The following is a 6,121-nucleotide window of genomic DNA, read 5'->3' as shown; positions in this document are numbered from 1 at the left end:
CTAGAACTGAACTAGAACTGAACTAGAACTGAACTAGAACTGAACTAGAACTGAACTAGAACTAGAACTGAACTAGAACTGAACTAGAACTGAACTAGAACTGAATATGTCCATATACGTATGAGTGTGGGTGTATACATGTTTGTATGTATTGTTCATTGTGTTTGTGTATGCAGATTGTTGCCAGCTCATTCTGGTAATGGATTATGGTAATTCTCAGCTAATGTAAACTTTTCACATGTAAACACTTACTCGTACATACAGCTGCAAACTAGTGCATGCATGCATACATTCACATGATCATACACATATATATGTACAGTGTCATGTAATTGAAAATTTTACTTAAAAATGCATTGAATTTGATGTCTGAATCTGTGACTGTGTGTGTGTGTGGTGGGGGGGGGTCTAATGGCAATATTCAGTCATTTATTTGCAAACATATACAAATACACATTTACTTTATACATGCGTATGTATGTGTGTAGCATCCTGATGAATGCATTTACTTAAATGTGTGGGTTTGTATATACATATGTACGTATATGTATATATTGCATTTTATATCCCAAGAAAGATGAATAAAGTCCAAAAACTATCAAAATATTTATTATAATACTTGTTAGTCATATGTATATATTATCCTATATTTTAAGGATGCATACATGTATGTGTATGTATATGTATGCGTGTGTGTGTGTATGTCTCTCTATTACTGTATGATGAATAGTTTATTTATGATAATATATTGTTATAGTTCGGTTATATGGTTAGTTTTCCTAACCATTAGACGCACACAAACACATAAGCAAATATATATGTATGTATATTTATTAAAGTAAATCCTTATTATTTTATTCCATAGATTAGTTTCACTGGCTGTGGCTCTGGTTCTAATTCTGGTCAATGTCAGCATAATACAGAAATAATATTGCTAAATTTGTTTAGATTAAACGATGCATAAAGGTCAGAGTTTATGGGAAAAAGTAAAAGGTTTTTGGCAAATTGTGTAAAACGTTAGAGAACAAATGCTTTTATGGATTAAATGTTGTGTGTTATACCTGCAAATATTGAAAAAAATTATTTGAAAGGTTCTTTAAACAGTTTTTCTTAATTTTACACACATTTCTCTACCACTTGTAATTATAACTTGAATTCTGGACTATAACTGTCTTCATTATATTTAATCCCTTAACAAATCTATAATCAATTTTCTTACTTATAAATAAAAGGCAAATTTAAACCTAATCGCTTCATTAAATACCAAACTTAGGTTCCCTTTTTGTCCCGTAATATTTAAAAAAAATATTCCATTTTAAAGGCTCGTTAACATAAATTTTCCAAATATTATTTTGCTTTTAATCTTTTTCTATTTTAATACATTTAAATTGAAAATACTTTGGGAAAAAGTGCGTGAGCGTTGTATAGGGCTGCAGCTAATCTCACGTTTAAATACATCTAAACTTGTAATAACCATTATTTCCGGTATTTTTTTTTTTTTTTGCTACAAAATAAAATCATTGTCATAATCAACGTTTTTCATTTAGTTGTTGTGATTATAATTTGTAATAGAAAAAATTGCTTGCTTCATTGGGGAAATGGAGTTCAACGCCCCCTATTTGAAAACCCATAACAAAAAGGAAATATTGAAGTTGTAAGGGTGTTTGAATATGTATGTGTGTATGTGTACCAATACACTAACATTTGAATTAATAATATTTTTAGAATATTACGTGACCATTTAAAGCAATCAATGGCTGACAATGAAATTTTAGGCAACAGCACATATAAATGTCTGGCAGCAGCAGGAATAGTAAGAAATAATAAATATACATAGTAGTAGTGTTTTTTGTAAGAAAAAATGACATCTACAAGAAGTAGGACAATGAAAGGTTAAGTCATAGCGAATAGTTGTAAATGCTAAGGTCAAATGCAGTTCTGTTTTAGTTCTGTTCTAGATCAGTTCTAGTTCAGTTCTAGTTCAGTTCTAGTTCAGTTCTAGTTCAGTTCTAGTTCAGTTCTAGTTCAGTTCTAGTTCAGTTCTAGTTCAGTTCTAGTTCAGTTCTAGTTCAGTTCTAGTTCAGTTCTAGTTCAGTTCTAGTTCAGTTCTAGTTCAGTTCTAGTTCAGTTCTAGTTCAGTTCTAGTTCAGTTCTAGTTCAGTTCTAGTTCAGTTCTAGTTCAGTTCTAGTTCAGTTTTTGTTTAGTTCTAGTTCAGTTCTAGTTCAGTTCTAGTTCAGTTCTAGTTCAGTTCTAGTTCAGTTCTAGTTCAGTTCTAGTTCAGTTCTAGTTCAGTTCTAGTTCAGTTCTAGTTCAGTTCTAGTTCAGTTCTAGTTCAGTTCTAGTTCAGTTCTAGTTCAGTTCTAGTTCAGTTCTAGTTCAGTCCTAGTTCAGTTCTAGTTCAATTCTAGTTCTGTTCTAGTTCTGTTCTAGTTCTGTTCTAGTTCTGTTCTAGTTCTGTTCTAGTTCTGTTCTAGTTCTGTTCTAGTTCTGTTCTAGTTCTGTTCTAGTTCTGTTCTAGTTCTGTTCTAGTTCTGTTCTAGTTCTGTTCTAGTTCTGTTCTAGTTCTGTTCTAGTTCTGTTCTAGTTCTGTTCTAGTTCTGTTCTAGTTCTGTTCTAGTTCTGTTCTAGTTCTGTTCTAGTTCTGTTCTAGTTCTGTTCTAGTTCTGTTCTAGTTCTGTTCTAGTTCTGTTCTAGTTCTGTTCTAGTTCTGTTCTAGTTCTGTTCTAGTTCTGTTCTAGTTCTGTTCTAGTTCTGTTCTAGTTCTGTTCTAGTTCTGTTCTAGTTCTGTTCTAGTTCTGTTCTAGTTCTGTTCTAGTTCTGTTCTAGTTCTGTTCTAGTTCTGTTCTAGTTCTGTTCTAGTTCTGTTCTAGTTCTGTTCTAGTTCTGTTCTAGTTCTGTTCTAGTTCTGTTCTAGTTCTGTTCTAGTTCTGTTCTAGTTCTGTTCTAGTTCTGTTCTAGTTCTGTTCTAGTTCTGTTCTAGTTCTGTTCTAGTTCTGTTCTAGTTCTGTTCTAGTTCTGTTCTAGTTCTGTTCTAGTTCTGTTCTAGTTCTGTTCTAGTTCTGTTCTAGTTCTGTTCTAGTTCTGTTCTAGTTCTGTTCTAGTTCTGTTCTAGTTCTGTTCTAGTTCTGTTCTAGTTCTGTTCTAGTTCTGTTCTAGTTCTGTTCTAGTTCTGTTCTAGTTCTAGAATTGTTCTGTTCTGTTCTAGTTCTGTTTCTGTTCTAGATCTGTTCTGTTCTAGTTCTGTTCTAGTTCTGTTCTAGTTCTGTTCTAGTTCTGTTCTAGTTCTGTTCTGTTCTAGTTCTGTTCTAGTTCTGTTCTAGTTCGGTTCTAGTTCTGTTCTAGTTCTGTTCTAGTTCTGTTCTAGTTCTGTTTTAGTTCCGTTCTAGTTCTGTTCTAGTTCTATTCTAGTTGTGTTCTAGATCTTTTCTTGTTCTGTTCTGGTATTGTTATAATCCTATTCTAGTTCAATTCTAGTTCTAACTCTGTTCAACTTCACTGAAGATACTATCTGACTCCTGTCCTAGTTTATGCAACAAACTGAAATACAAAGTCAATATACCGATTTCTTACGGAAAAATATTGTTACTAAGGATGTAGACCCAATATAAATGGATGCTGGAAATGGAGTGTACTCGTGTCGTGTTATTAACAATGACAAGAAATCAATATTTAATGGACAGTAATAATAAACATCAACTGTACAGCAGCAACAACTACAACAACGAAATTTTAATAGCAATTGACAATACGCTAGAAGGCGACAGCAAAACGAGAGAACGATATCTCAAGAGAAAGAGAGATAATAATAGAAAAGATGGTTAAAGGATGATGCCACAAGGATATAGAAAATTATGCGAGGGTTGGTTGAAAAAATAATTATGGTATAGATATTGTATTTTAAACAACAAAAAAACTTTTTGGATTTCATTTAAAGTTTCTCAGACTAGTTGTTATTCGTTGTCACTTGACCCTCGTTATTACAAAATATATAAATATATATTTTTTTGCGAAACAGTTACACATCATTGACTTTTTACGCTGACAATAACAAAATAATATTTTTTCTTCACTTGTATCCTTGTGCCATGTCGTTAATGCCGTCGTCTCCATCCTTTTACATCCTTTAGGCCATTAAAGTTGGCGGGAGTAGTGTAAGTAGTATTGTGTATTTATGTTTAAAATAAATAAATATTTCTTTTCGTTTTTATTGCTTTTACATTTTTCATCTTCTTTTATTTTATCTGTTAAACACTTCAAACTTTAAACGTTTTATATTGAACGACAAAATATAGGAATTTATATTTATGTGTAGAAAATAAGTTTAAATTATAAATATTTCCCTTTGGAGCAAAAAAATTTTTATTTTTGCTTAGTTCCTCAGATACTTAGGAGCGCTTCTTTAGATTTGTTATATTAAATTGCTTTAGAGATTTTAACAGAATTCCTTGTAATCGAATTTTAATGTTTTTTTTTTCTTATTTGTCATTTAAAGTCTAGTCATTTAATTTCGATTTTTTTTGTTAAAATCCTGGGAGGAATTTGAGAGCTGAGTTGTTATATTCAATTTTGTAAAATATAACAAAAGTCATTGTTTAAGGAATTGAGAAGAAATTGGAGAGAGTTAATTAAATTTGTTTTAGACAACTGATAATTTAAATAATTATTTAATTTATTAAAATTAATTTACTTGTTATATCAATTGTATCAAATTGTTTCCTGTTAAAATCTATTATACATATGTATATGTATTTGCAGTAGTGTCCTTAAGTAGTCTATAAAGGAGACAATGTTTAAAATACAAAATATTTCCTTTTTAAATAAAATGCTTATGTTGAAAACATTAAACGTGCATGACAACCTAATTGTCAACCTCCAATGCCTTTTACCTTAAAATGTATTTACTATTCCCCTTTCTCTCATATTACATACCATATTTATTTTAATAATACTCCTGGCCTTTATGGCCTCTCTGGTCAGTTGTTCTATTTGTTTTTTTCTTTTTATTCTGCCTATTTTCTTTGTTTATTTCTAATTTCTAAGTTTCTTTTGTGCTCCAGTGTCATTAATGGGGTCGTTAAAGTGAATTATTACCTTTTTTTCTTTGTTTTAGATTGATGATGTTGGTGCAGCAGTGTTGTGAGTAGTAGTAATCCTAGATAGTCCATAAGTTAGGTATTAAAGGTATTTATACCCATAAGCTAATTTATCTAATTACTCAAAGGACATATTTCATATCCTCTTTGTTATATTTTGTTAGTTCTTAGTTTTCATCCATATCCTTAATCAAAAAACTCAATATATAGTAGTTTAATAGAAATTTCTAGGAATAAAAGAAAACTTTTTAAAAATGTTAAAAACTGTTGTTGATTGAAATTAGAAACTTTGAAGTTATCTTTTAGGAATTTGTTGTACTAATAAAAATGGCAAAATGATAACTTCTGTCTAAAAAGGATATAAAAAATATTTAATAACACTTAAAAGGATGACATAAAAATGTTTAAAAGAAATTAAGCAAACATTAAAATTGAGTTATAATTTAGTTTAAGTTCACTACTAGCTTAGCTCTAGCTAAGTTTTTGTTCACTCTATTTCAGTTGTTATTGTGTTTTAATTTAGCTCTATTTCTTTACTAGTTCAATTCTAGTTCAGTTCTAATTCAGCTTTAGTTTGCTTCTAGTTCAGTTCTAATTCAGTTAGTTCAGTTCTAGTTAAATACTAGTTCATTTCTATTACAGTTTTAGTTCCTTTCTAATTCATTTCTAATTCTGTTTTAGTCAGGTTCTAGGTCAGTGCTATTTTAGTTCCATTTCAGTTCTAGTTCAGTTCTATTTCAGTTCTAGTTCTGTTCATGTGCTGTTCTAGTTCAGTTGTAGTTCAGTTCTGTTCTAGTTCAGTTCTAGTTCAGTTCTAGTTCAGTTCTAGTTCTGCTCTAGTTCTGTTCTAGTTCTGTTCTAGTTCTGTTCTAGTTCTGCTTTAGTTCTGTTCTAGTTCTGTTCTAGTTCTGTTCATGTGCTGTTCTAGTTCAGTTCTTGTTCTGTTCTAGTTCTGTTCTAGTTCTGTTCTAGTTCTGTTCTAGTTCTGTTCTAGTTCTGTTCTAGTTCTGTTCTAGTTCTGTTCTAG

The sequence above is a fragment of the Lucilia cuprina genome, chromosome 4, assembly GCF_022045245.1.
Source record: "Lucilia cuprina isolate Lc7/37 chromosome 4, ASM2204524v1, whole genome shotgun sequence".
NCBI classification, from domain to species: Eukaryota; Metazoa; Arthropoda; class Insecta; order Diptera; family Calliphoridae; genus Lucilia; species Lucilia cuprina.
This window is presented reverse-complemented; position numbering follows the sequence as displayed.